The 14,709-nt window shown below is 40.5% G+C and overlaps 1 protein-coding gene across 2 annotated transcripts in view; it reads right to left on the bottom strand.

Moving 5' to 3' along the window:
* CRTAC1 (cartilage acidic protein 1) overlaps positions 1–14,709 on the bottom strand; it is a 2,772,383-nt gene that overhangs the window by 2,552,580 nt on the left and 205,094 nt on the right. The window lies entirely within an intron of this gene.

Here is a 14,709-nt window from a genome sequence, read left to right as displayed (position 1 = left end):
ACCTTCAAACACTGGACCCCACCCAGTTTGGGTTTGTGAAGGGCCGATCTTGTCTCCTGAATCTGACTGACTTCTTCGAATCAGTCTCCAGAGCTGTGGACGAGGGTAAGGTGATCAACACAGCCTATATGGACCTCGCCAAGGCCTTTGACACCATCCCCCACTCTGGAATCATAGATAAACTTACTAAGCTGGGTATAAATCCCTACATCACTCGATGGGTTGCCAACTGGCTTACTGACAGAACCCAGACTGTAAAAGCAGCAGACTCCAAATCCAGCTCCAGGCAAGTGACAAGTGGAGTACCTCAAGATTCAGTCCTGGGACCACTCTTGTTTGGCATCTACTTCTCTTAAGTACAGGCCAACACTAAGGGACTCTGGCTAACAGTTTGCAGATGACTGCAAACTGGGAGCCATTATTGAATCCCCAAATGATGTGGATATTCTACAAAAAGGCCTTACAGAAACAGATGCCTGGTGCCAGAGCCATGGGCTCAAGCTTAATGCCAAGAAATGTATAGTTTATCCCCTTTGGGAAAAAACATGTACCCATGAATTACCACATAGGTGGCAGGAAGCTAAACATCGAAAGTGTGATGAGAGACTTGGGGACACAGGTGGACAGTGGTCTCACTTTCGATAACCACATCGCCACAACAGTCAGGAAATCCTTCTATGTGGCACACCTCATCACTAAGGGCTTTTAATCCAGAAAAAAGGAGGTCATTGTCCCACTGTACTCATCCCTCATTAGACCCATTATAGAGTATAATGCCCTGTTTGGTATGTACCTCACAAGACATCTGCAACAGCTGGAAAGGCCACAGAAATACCTCACTGAAAGAATCACAGGCCTAAATCAGATGTCATATGCTGATCATCTAAAAAAAAACTCCAGCTATACTTTGTGGCATATTGTCTACTCAGAGGCGATCTCTGCTTAACATACAAGGCCATGTCAAACCCTGAGCTGTTGGACATGGTCCACTTAAAGAAATCTCAATCCCTCAGAGCCACATGCTCCAGGGATCTAAACCTAGTCATCACAATGAACAAAACATGCTGGAGGGATAGGTTCCTGACCCAGAGACTCCCCATACTCTGGAATAGACTGCCCATACATGTCAAGCATTGCACCTCATTGGCCCTCTTCAAAAGGAACCTTGATGATTGGATGGAAGATAGGAAATTCACCCCGGGGATCATGTCAGTCGCCCTGCTAGACAGGGGCCCAGAGAAGTAAATATTGTGGGAAGAAATATCCAGGGAATTGTTATGGCTAGGCTTGCATAGGCCCTAGGGCCAATAGCCTAGTACCAACCTATGAACCTATTTGTTGACCGGGTTTGCCAGCTGAGCTAAGTAGCCCCTTTTCAGTGGAGGCTTGGGGAGAAAAGCGCCACAGGTTATACAGATTATAATTTATAAAAGTAAACAAACATCAGCAAAATACATAAAATATTCAAAAACATATACATGAAAAACAAAGATTTGCAAAAAATAATAGTTTGTCACCAGACTTGAAAACATGCATCATTCAGAAAGGTATACAAGTAGTTTGCTTACGATGAAGATTTAGAATGATTAATGAGAGACTAGGTCTAGGAAGTTACAGAAAGTTAGGGTGATAAATAGATGTGGAGCAGATAGTGGAACGCACTTAGGGTTGATGAGATATTTACGTGGGATTGAGCACAGTGGCAGGTCCATTGGCTTAGCGGGTATTCTTTAGTGGCTACTTAAAATGACTAAGTTCCATAAGGGACCTAATCTCCAGTGGGAGCTTGTTCCAGGCCTTGGAAGGATTATAGCTATAGCGATTGCATCCATTCTTAGTTTTAGGTATATATACCCCTTGGATCCCACCCGTGTTCCTGCTGGACAGGGAAAACAGGTGATCACTTTATGGGAACATGGGAGAAATTCTTAGCTAGGCTTATAAGGCCCTCCAGGCCAATAGGCTAGTATCATCCTATGAACCTTACTGTAAAGGTTTAGTAAATTTAATTAACTTCACCTTGCTTGGTCGGCATCCACCCAGATGTCTGTCGAGAATAATATTAAAATATCCTCCCCAGACAAAAGTCATTGGAGAATTGAATACCAACCTTAAACATGTCCTTTAATAGTGATAGAACCTCAGAAATTTATACATAAAAATTGTGAATTATGGGGAAATGGCCTTTATAAACACATACTAAATACTTTCCATCGTTCCTGTTTATATTTCCATGAATCGTCTTACTTTCAACAAGTGCAAAAGAAGAATTCGGACATCACTCCCTGTTCAACGAGGAATTTAAACTCAGCATACATCCCAGCGCTTCAGTGTTATGAACATTAACAGATTTCAATAGAGCCGCTTGCAATAACATCATGTGTTATTACAAATGCACGAGAAAATCATTATGTCCTTTTTAATGGGACTAGATAGCATGTAATAAGCTTTGCTACAGTTAATGAAGCAGAATCATTGGGCAAATTATTTCAACAGGACAAAGACCACCATCGTTACAGACAACGGAGCAGATATCGGGCTAAAACAGTTGGATGCCAGCTGTCAAAAAGAAAGATCTTAAAGCAAGAAATGTGTCACAATGACCTTTATATGAAATAAATGACCGCTGTACTCTGAAAAGCTGTTAATCTAGGCTAAAATGATAAGCATAGAATAAAATAGAACAGAAAATACAACTAGGAAAACAGATTAAAAAAAAAACTGCCAACAATAGATGTACACTAAGCCAATATTGTAACTTGAAATAAAGTCAAATCAGGCCAGACATTAATGTCTTTGCTTAGCCCCCCGTCCCACCTCCACACAGTTCTGATTAAACAATACATCTAGTCAAACTGACCAAAAAAGGCAGAAGTAATCGTCATGCCCTTTCCCTTCTTAACTTCAATTATGACAGAAGAAAAAAAGAGAAGGCAGACCAATCCAGTGACAATCAATGTGCTGGTCAATCTTTTGGAACATTACTCTAAGGGTCACCAAATGAAACGATTATTACAGTACAAGAAGGTAATTCTTCAGCCGTGCTTTGCATGTAAAGTCACCATTATGAAATCCGAGGATTATATACAGTCAAAACAATGAAAAACAGTACTCCACTCTTGTCTTTATGCTATACTGACCATCTGTTGTGCCGGACATACTACTGTCTGCAAGGTGGACATGGAAGTACCAAAGCAGCAACTTTAATCACAAGAACTTCTGGGGCAGATGTCCGATGTTAAATACAGGGGGGAGTGGCAAATATACTGATTTTAGACAATAGACCACTATCTACCCACCTATATAGAAACAATTATCCAAGAAAGTGAATCCGTGAAACTTGAATGAAGGTGTTACTGTTGTCACACAAGTGCTATAATCCCATTAAAGTCATTACACTGGTGGTAATATCTTCACTGAATGGTCCTCTTAATCCCCCCACCTAAGGGGTTTTCTTCCATACTATAGATCCAAACACTTCTAGTTTTTGAATAAAAGATTCAGGTTGTGAAAAATCTAACAGTGCTGTGGCGCTCAAAGGCAGGTGTGGGTTTTATGCCAGCAACTCAAATCAGTTCTGAGTAGGGAAAATCAATTTCAGCCTGGGGCTCATCATTCTGGTTATTACCATCAAAGGGGGTGTTCTTGCCTTTTTTTAGATTTTGAAGACAACTTCAGGGTGAAAGTTACAGGATATTCTTCCCCTCAGAAACTGTCCCCACATATCTTGTATTCCTCTTTAAGAACTTCTCAAAGGTCAGGAACTGTAGGACCAAGCATTTTGTTAGCAGTCCTTCATATACAAAATGAGTGGTGTAGAAATCTTATTGCTTAGAGATATAAAGCAATGGCTACAGCTCAGCTACATTTTGTATCCCAATTCTTTATTGACATCACTCTCATAAAATTTAGTTGGAGAGGACATTGCTGAATTCAGGAGGTAACTTAAAAGCAAGTCCCCTGAACTTAACCATATAGTAATTTCCCCTAGCTTGGTAAAGAATTTGCTCCCTCATGTTATAGTCTAGGCGGTGAGAGAGTTGTGAGGCATACCTTTTGTATATGACTGATGTAATATGTAGTGTTAGAATATTGAGTTCCTTCTATGCAATTAAGCTCAGCATCTCCCAAAGGCACCAAATTCCACTGGCACACCTCCATCTCCGTTAGAAAGACCAATTCTCTAGACATAGTCTTACTAGGGTTAATTTTCAAAATGATCATGCCTGGCTTCCAAACTGAAGGAGCTGAAATACAACTCAGTGATGGAAGCTGCATGCAGACCATGTATTGTCTTCTGTTCTTTTTACTGCATTCCAAACTGGTCCAACACCTTAAAAACTCGAGACACATGCATTGCATTAGTAGTCTTAATTAAATTTAAGTTATCCATGACCTTGTGTAAATTACACTGAACTATTCCAAATCTGAGTGAATGCCCTTAATAATGGACAAACATATAGGCACTTACTAGGTTATTGATCTGTGAGGGTCTTAAGAAACGTAGCCTTACGCTACCTTGTTAGTTTTTAGATCTTATAGATTGCGTATCAATAGCCCAGAGGTGGGTAAACAAGCACATGTTGGGACATGTACATATTTCCCCTATCCATGAGGGGTATGGGTTCTAACTCAGATGAATTTGCAGTTTCTGATCCATTCATCCAAGTTGCATGTTAACAGAATAAAACAATTACTTTGCTTTATATGGAGTGGAAGACAGTTACACCGAAAATGTATTCTCTGTGATGCATACTTATCTGTCCAACATGATCTATTAAATTTGCAAAAGAGATCAAGAACACGTGAGCAAGTGTTCAAGCTAGCACTGGACATGCAAATGTAACAGGCCTGAAAGGACAGACTGCCGAGGCCCAGTATCTGAGGTAGGGGTCACCTCTTAGTAGTCCGTATTATCGTGAGAATGGGGTCAAGGTTTTGAGGTGGTCTGCATAGATTTTGTGATTTAGGCCTTTGATTTTCTAGTGAAAAAATGTTGTGGTCACTCCAGTTGTGATAAGTTTTTAGATGGGTACATATAAAATGGGGCATTATATTTAGTGATCAACCTGAGAGACAAGTACAGTGGAATAATTACATCCCTTTACCTGGATGCCATATTTTTTATACAAGCTAAGCAAAATAAAAGGACTTCCTTAAGCAGTGAACATCAAAGGACAATTCGGTGTCAACATAGCTTCCCAGATTCCCGACTACAGTATCAACTTTCAATACTGTGTTGTCAATTTAATAGCTGTAAGGGAGCTCATGCTTGCCAAAAGGTACGGTTATACATTTCTTAGCCTTTAGTTTTAGGTCATGGTTTTCTCACTACCCATTTGTGGTTGGGAAAGGCCATCAAGGAGGATTTTTGTCCTCTAAGGAGTTTATGATGGCACCACGTTTACAATTATCGGCAGACTTGGTCAGCCAGAAACCCTTAACATTTGCTTTGACCTCCAAGAAGTAAATGCTAAAGAATAGTGGCCCATTTCATTTAGGATACCCTTATGTCGTTGTCTGCACTCTGATATCAATCCCTGGTGGGAAAGGCAATCACTATCCTGCAATCCAAAGGTCTTCTTGGCCTGTCCCCATTCTGTGGCCTCTCTAATTATTTGCTCCAAATACCTTGGTTCCTTTGCCAGCTTCCTGCAGTAAATTCCAACCCCCTCTTGTCTACTCTCTGGAGCCCTACTTGCAGCCATCCCTATCATCAGAATCAACCTTTTGCATTCTCATGTTGTCTTCATTCTTAGTATACTTTGATACTTTCGGAATAGTCTGTATGACTACTGTTATTCTTCATGATCGTCCTCCAAAATCCCAATACTGTTCTTTCTTTTTTCTTGAATTTACCCCCCCAGATTCATCATCTTCCCTTTCAACTTTGAATTGCAACTTTCTCCTCGTGTTATATTTAAGAGCCTTTACTGTGTAGTTGTAAAATATCCCTTCAAATCAGGTAATCATAAACCCTCCTTTTATTGGGAGGATCGACATATCCCCCTGGCCCTCTTCCCCTGCCACATAATATAATTAAACTCTTATCTACTTGTCCTCTGGTTGATAATATGCCTGACCTATGAACAAAATTAAAGGGACTAAAAACATTTTCACTGCTTGTATCCTGCTAGCCATATCATAGGCAAGAGGTTCCAGTTTCTTAGTTTTTGTATTTTCTTTTATTTGGTCTCTTCCCACTAATCCAGAGCTGCCATAACAGAATCCTTTTAATCCATACTGCTAAATACTTCATTTTATTATGTTCTCATAAATATGAGTATTGCTGAACCAAGTCATATGGGGGGTACATGGTTTAAAGCTAAAGTCTTTGATCTTCATTCATTTCATATCCCAGAAAACTCAGAACCGTCTCAAAGATTCACAACATGATATGTCCTGTACTGGTTTCATCAACTAGAAGATAATATCTGCAAGTAAAACCAACTTTTCTTAAACACCATACCAGGTTATCCTTGAATTTTCAAGTCCCTTATGTTTTTGCCAATGGTTCTAAATAAGACAGAAAAAAAAAAAAACACAAAGGGGAAAAAGGACACTGGCCTGGTTCATCTGATTAGGCAACTTATCAGAGAGGAACCTACTTTGATTTTTGCCTCCGATCTCTCATGCATCCTTCTAATTAACCTAATATTATATCAGGAAATGCAAATAATTCCATTGCCCCACTCAAAATCCTAGCTTAGTCTGCCAAATTTAAATTTATTGGCCATCCTACTGTATTCCATAGTACCAGAATACAAAAGTGCTCACCCCCTTTCAATCTATCTTGCTCTTTTAAAAATAGTGGCTCTCCACTTGGACAACTAAAACTTAAGTTACCCACTTTCATATCCAACTGCTTTGTGCACACTGTAGTGTTTAGGATATTAAACCATTTTTTCCATCTTACCTTTAAGCATCTATTCCATGACCACCAGTTATTGGAGAGCCCATGTTCTGCCTCTCAGTAGTCATCGTTGGATTAGTGCTTCTGTTTTCTCCTGGTGAGAGAAGGAATACAGGGACATTACTTCCTTTAGACTACTGATCACCAGAAAGTCTAACTGCTTTATAGGTGACAGCTTAGAATCGGTGCTTATATTCTGGTCCTCTTAAGTTAATGAGCAGAGTGCATTGATTCCTGACATTTTCTGGTTGGAGAGTGAGTGTCTGTGCTTAACGTTCTGGTTTGGTTGCTATTCAAGGCATCCACTAGGCAAAGGCTACAAGCCTACAGACCCTCGCATCATCTGGGACAAGACTGTGGATCACCAAAGAGACTATGGCCTGCTACTCATCTTGGGACTGGTGCTAACATCTTGCTTCTGGTGACAGAAGAAGCAAAGGAGCATTGTATCCCAACAGAGTGAAGCTGTGGTGAGACCAGCATTATTAGTAGTCAGGCAGTAGCCATTCATGTGACTCTTCATCATTCTTGAAAAGCTAATTCTTTGTTTTCAGTAAGTACTGCTTGATTTGTTTCCAACTTCAGAATATCTGCCTAAATACTTCATTCTTAAATTTTCAGGGCCTATGTATTAGTTTCCCCTCAGGTGATTGGCAGTGCAGTGTACAGTCTCCAACACCTTGAGTGACATTTTTCCTGTAAAAGCACAACTGAAACGTCTCCATTACCTAGTTGCACACTGAACAACTAGTTTGCAGTGACAAGCACTGTCCCCAGAGTTGCAAACTGGATACTCCTGACAGTGACTGATATTCTCACTCCAACCGTCTAACCAACAAAAGAGTCTGTTGCCATGGATATGAACTTTCCTACTGTCTCCGTTACCAGCTTGGTGGACATGGGCATCCTGAGGTAATGTAGAAATTGCCCCATGTTTACTGACAGCCAGTTAATTCTCAAACTGATATGGTATGTGAGAGATGTATTTACACATCACTGGAGGCAAAACTCTCACATAAAAATACTCCTAATGTCAATAAGGTTGTCAGTAGTACATATGCTGCACCCATCACGCACAATTCAAAGAAGACACATTAAACCACATATGCTGAGACACTTGCATGTAACCTTCCTAAACCACAAAGACCTCCTAGACGAAGTACACAAAACAAATACCCTCAGCAGCCCTAAATGTGCTCCTTCAAAACCACCACCACATCAACACACAGAGCAACATGTACCTAACCAGGCATATCCAACAATTGGAATGTCCACAGAGGTTCCTTACTAAAAGAATACAGGGAGCAAGTAAAATGTCCTGTGCAAACTGCCTAAACATCCTATCACTGTATTGTCTCCTACAGGCCTTTGAGGGGATATCTATTCCTGGCATACAGGGAATTATCAGACCCCACTTCGATGGACCTCCTTAATATTCACAAAACAAACAGCATCAGAATTACCTATTCTAAAGACTTAAACCTTGCTTGTGCTATAAAATAGGACCTGCTGGAGAGACAGGTATGTACCCCAGAGACTACCATGTCTATGGAACAGGCTCTCTATCTATGTGAAGCAGAGTTGCTCTCTAACCCAATAAGTGCAACTTGGACAACTGGATGGGAAACCAGAAATTCATTCCTGGTTTGGCTGTAAATGGTTCATCTCCCAGGCCCATGCTTACACTTAGTGCATCAGAACGTGTCAGAGATTTGGGATGCATGGCTATGCTTAAAAAGGCCCTTGTGGTCATTAACCTAGGAAACACCTATGAACCTACATGCTTTTGTGCATCAAGCTCCACTAATAACAAAGGTGTTTTGTTACATTCTGCTTCCTTCTGAACATCACTGCTTTACTAAAATTGTCAAATATTTGCCTCCCTACCACAAAACCACATTGATCCATATCAATCAGTTTTGGCATCACCTTTGCCATTCTTTCAGCCATCATTGAAACACTTTATAATCATGGTGTAAAATTGAAATGGGTCAGTATGAAACTGAAACAGATTGGTCTTTACTGTAACTGGGTATTACAGCCACCGCAGCTTTTTTCCAGAATATTGGTGCCTCCTGTCTAAGATGCAGTTAAACAAAACCTTCCTGATCTTTATCACGTTCTTCCCTCCTAGCTTCCAAACTTCCACAAGAACGCCATCTATTCTTGGAGACTTTAAGCAGATTGGTTATACATCACCATTTTATCTCATCTATTCCTATCTTAACTGCTAGTTGTTGAGCCTCAGTCACCTCTAACCTTGACATATTTAAGTCTTCAGTAAATATCTCCATTTGTGCATTTTCTTGACTTCCTCACTTCTCTGCTTTATATGATTTTCATAACATTTCTCCAATAATTGAATCGAGAACAGAATCTGCTCTTAAAGGAATTAGTAGGGCATATAAAATATTGCCAAATAACTATAGGAATTAATCAGAAGAGGTCAAAAGATTGGGAAGACAGATTACATATGCAGTTCACAAAGAAACAATAGCTGAACATACTTAAGTCTTTCACATATGCAACAAAATTTAGAGGATTTAGGATTTTTGCCTGGAAGCATTTGCATGGATACTTATATAGTAAAAGAAGACTAAAGACTTTTTCCTCAAGTAGACAGAAAATGTTGGAGGTGCGATGGTGTAGAAAGATATACCTGAAAGCGTATGTTCTCATTGTGTAATGAGTTGGCAGACTAAGAATTCCTTACAAAGGACTGTCAGGAATGCTGGGTGAGCAAATAAGTACGGAAATGACTTGTTGAATGGAGATACAGGACTTGTATTGCACAGACATAGGAAGGCCTTAAGATAATTCTGGTGGCTGACAAAAATGCAAGCAGTAGAAAATGGAAATCCAACCCACATCAGCTGGACTTGAAATGGTCAAATATTGTAACAGAGATAAAAGAACTTCTGCTTTTGGCTGCTCCTGTTAGGGGTCGCCACAGCAGATCAACTGTTTCCATTTCTTCCTGTCCTCTGCATCTTGCTCTGTCACACTAACCACCTGCATTGTCCTCTCACCACATCCATAAACCTTATTTTTGGCCTTCCTATTTTCCTGTTACCTGGTAGCTTCATCCTTAGCATTTTTTTCCCCAATATACTCTGCATTCCTCCTCAGCACATGTCCAAACCAACATAATTGTGCATCTCTGGCTTTGTCTCCAAACCTTCCAACCTGGGCTGACCCTCTAATATACTTATTCCTAATCCTGTCCGTCCTCCTCACGCCAAGTGCAAATCTTAACATCTTTAACTCTGCCATGTCAAGCTCTGACTCCTAACTTTTTGTCAATGCCACTGTCTCCAACCCATATAACATAGCTGGTCTCACTACCCTCTTGTAGACCTTCCCTTTCTTACAGGTACTAGTCTGTCACAAATCACTCCTTTCACGCTTCTCCACCCACTCCATCCTGCCTGTACTCTCTTCTTCACCTCTCTTCCACACTCACCATTACTCTGAACTGTTGATCCCAAGTACTTAAACTCATCCACCTTCGCCACCTCTACTCCCAGCATCCTCACCATTCCTCTATCCTCCCTCTCATTCACACACATATATTCTTGTCTTAGTCCTACTAACATTCATTCCTCTCTAGAGCACATATCCACCTCTCCAGGGTCTCCTCCACCTGTTCCCTACTCTCACTACAGATCACAATGTCATCTGCAAACATCATAGTCCATGGGGACTCCTATCTGATCTGGTCTGTCAACCTGTCCATCACCATTGCAAATAAGAAAGTGCTCAGAGCAGATCCTTGATGTAATCCCACCTCCACCTTAAACACATCAGTCACTTACACCACAGACCTCATCACTGTCACACTACCCTCGTACATATCCTGTACCACTCTTACATACTTGTCTGACACTCCCGATTTCCTCATACAATATCACAGCTCCTCTCTAGGCACCCTGTCATATGCTTTCTCCAAGTCCACAAAGACACAATGCAACTCCTTCTGACCTTCTCCGTACTTCTCCATCAACACTCTCAGAGCAAACATCGCATCTGTAGTGCTCTTTCCTGGCATGAAACCATACTGTTGATCACTAATCATCACCTCCCTTCTTAACCTTGCTTCCACTACTTTCCCATAACTTCATGCTGTGAATGATCAATTTAATCCCTCTGTAGTTACTACAGCTCTGCACATCACCCTTATTCTTAAAAATTGGTACCAAAACACTTTCTCCATTCCTCAGGCATCCTCTCACTTTCCAAGATTTCATTAAACAATCTAGTTAAAAGCTCCACTGCCATTTCACCTAAACACCTCCATGCTTCCACAGTTGTCATCTGGACCAACAGCCTTTCCATTCTTCATCCTCTTCATAGCTATCCTTACTTCCTCCTTGCTAATCCATTGTACTTCATGATTCACTATCCGCACATCATCCAACCTTCTCTCCCTCTCATTCTCTTCATTCATCAACCCCTCAAAGTACCCTTTCCATCTGCTTAACAGAGAGAAAAATACAGGAAGTGGAATTTTAAGAAAAGGGTAAGAGCAAATTGCATAGAAAAAAATGAAAATTGTGGGAACAATACATGCAGAAGAAATGTTTTGATGGAGGAGAGAGATTTAAGATAAGGCAGGAAATGAATTTATGCAATGTTGTTTTGGCTGTGTAACATAACTGTGTGTGATGTATAACTTTCATAAATGTGACAAATCCAAACTGGCTCAGGTTAAGAGTTTGCAGATCACCCATGTCTACTTGTTAACCTCCACAATGATCTTTTCCATGGCCTTACAGAGGAGGCTAGTCAGGCTTATGGGTCTATAATTACCAGAGTCCCTTGATGTCCCACCTTTGCGTAGCAGTTGGTTGTTTCTGCCATCCATTGATCTGGAGCAAGGCCTGTTTGGAGGCTGATATTAAATAAGCTCTGTATAGATTCTGACAGGTCACATTTCAGGATGACTGGTAAATTATCCGGCCCCAGTGAAGTAGTGTTGTTTGCCTTGATAGTACCTTGAGGACTTGTTTTTGGGAGAATGGTATGGGATGCCGATGCAGCTATATATGATCTGGAAATATGAGGGAGGTGAAGTTTGATCAAAATGTGTCCACTTGTAGTTTGGATGCATTTTCTGGGTCCACGTATGTGATATCCTTTACTATACAGTGTGGAATATTGTCTGAGATTTTTTGCATGGTTAAAGAAAAGCCTGGTTGTTATATTTCATTGTGGAAGCTATTTCAACCCATAATCTGGCTTTGATTGATTTGATCAAGACCCAAGCTCATTCATATGTTTAGCAAGAACATTACTGGTATGTTGAAAGATAAATTTATTCTTGAATGCTGTGATTTTTTTTCTTTTCTCATAAAGCTTGTTTATATTAGACTTCCGAAGCAGACAGGTGCAGCTATGCAGCTATGCAGCTATTTACTTGTGCATAGAATTTGGTGATAAAGGATTATATGCAACAGGGAAGCCATCCAGGTGGAAGGGGCTTTTGAAGTCAGCGAAATCATCACTCAGTTTTAGACTAGCCTTGGAAAGATCTCAGAATTTAGAGATATTGGAAGATGCTTCTGGCTTACTTTTTTAGGTTAATGAGACTGGTTTCTGGCCAGTTTGACCAGGAAGAAAGTTACAACTGGTGGGATGCAAAGCCGTTTCATACTGATTAGTACCAGGACTTTATCACTCCTGGTTGGGTTATTCACAAACTGGTGAAGAGGGTTTATATTGACGAAGTCCAGAAATTCTGGGGTCTACATGTTTGAGGTTGTGCAAGTTGTTCAATTAATGAAGAGGTTACTGAAGTCTCCTAGGAAAATGATGTTTGGATTAATAGGGACACCATACTGGTTAGGGAGGAAGTATGGGCTGAGGGGTTCTATACTTGGCCATATTATAAGGGTTTTTTTTTTAAATAGTAAGTTGAACATGGAGGAGTTTCAAGCGGTCTTGTCCGAGTCCGGAAGTAACTTTTAAGAATATGAAGGGATTGCCTCCTTTAATGCCTTCATCTAACATGGTAAGCCTGAAAGTGTGATGACTACCTCCACTGATGAAGTGCTTTCATTGGTCTTGAAGTAGGTCTTTGTGACAATGTATACACTGATTTTTTTCCAGGGTAAGGATGCTTCTAGGAAGAAGATATTTTTGTTAAGACTCCTAGCAAAAGGCAGCAATACTGTTATGTTACTGAATTCTGTTTTTTATGTTATGTTGGAAGCTTTAGAAGACAGACTGCTTTAAAATAGCATGGGGGTGAACAAGGATTTAGCCAACATACAAAAACCTTGGGAAGATAAGTGCAGGACATCCCTGGAAAATCAGTTAGAATTATGTACCATCTCTTCCCAGGCTGATATATATTGTACCCCCTTAGAATGACAGCAGAAGCTAAGCAATTTGCTGAAGTCCTTAATCTTTTGTTTCTATTACAGCATAATTGTTGGAGTTGGTCGAATGCTGCTCAAGGCTAGGTTCATACCTGCCTCATACGCACATTTCTAGAGCTCCATCATGTCTATCTTCATATTAGTCCACTGAGAGAGGTCTCAAGTCACTTACACCCAAGTGCACAATGACTATGTTGTGATTTAGAGAATCCTAGCACCCACTAGGCAACTGACTATGACCTTTTTGCACAGCCTGCTGAGTGAGCATCAGTTTCTCACTATGAATTCACCTATGACTAAGTGTATTGGAATGTGTGGAGGTTTGCCTTGTGGCATTTGAATTGAGCCAGTGTGACTCTTAGATGTATGCTTCATGTTTGGTACAACCTGTATTGTGCATTTGTGATGTTGCAATGGGTATTGGTTTCTTAGGCTTCATTTAGGAGGCATTTGTGGCTTTTAACAGTCTCAGCATATGAAAATGTAAGTTTTTAGTCTGAACTGTGTGCAACTAGTTTATTGCGGTGTTATCTGGTGCGGACAAGCTGCATGTTATTTGTCGAGGCTTTGTATGAGAGCATTTCCTCCAACATTATATAACTACATCTCTCACATACCGTCTCAGTTTTAGTGGTAGGGAGTGGTCAGTAAAGAAGAGGGGATTGCTACCTTGTCTCAGGATACCAGTTTCAACCAAGGTGCTACAGAGATGCTTGGAAAGTGGCAATCCATAGATGGATGTCTTTACTAGCGTCAGCTATAAGGGGAGTAGAGTGTTGTCTGGTAAAGACAATGGTGATGGTCTTAGCACAAGTGCACCCAGCTAGGAATCAATGAGAGTTTGCTCCCGTAGTAACATTAACCCAGATGCTGCTGCAGTCAAATTCGGTATGGTCTTTGCTTGGTACAAGTATCAGCTTTAATGCAACAGAAAGCCAAACAGCACAAAGGATCTGAAGAGGATCTCATGAAAACAGCAACTAGACCAGTCACTTGAAATCCCATGCATGGTACTCGAGACCCACAGGAATCAGTGTCCTCTATGGAATGCAGAATGATATTTTGGGTCAATTGTTGCAACGTGAGATGGAATGTGGAAAAGATGTTTTACAGGGTGAAATTATTGACAAAAATTCATTTGGAGGAATCGGCAGCTATTTTGAAAGAAGATTGGCAGACAAATCATATGCCAAGACTGTTAGAGTAACTGTAGGAAAAGTGATGAGAAGTGTACAGGAAAGGAAATGTCATCAAAGGAAATGTATGGTGAGATCAGAAGAAAGAAAAAGAAATGAACAGGGTATGACATTTGGGATAATTTCATGGTCCCACTGGAAGTGAATGCTCAGGAGGTAAGACCTTTCATTCTTATTCAGAGAAACATTGTGACATTTTTGAGACAGATTCTGTCCTGGA

The sequence above is a fragment of the Protopterus annectens genome, chromosome 14.part0 (genome assembly GCF_019279795.1).
Source record: "Protopterus annectens isolate FY-2018-M chromosome 14.part0, PAN1.0, whole genome shotgun sequence".
Classification (NCBI taxonomy): Eukaryota; Metazoa; Chordata; order Ceratodontiformes; family Protopteridae; genus Protopterus; species Protopterus annectens.
This window is presented reverse-complemented; position numbering and strand designations above follow the sequence as displayed.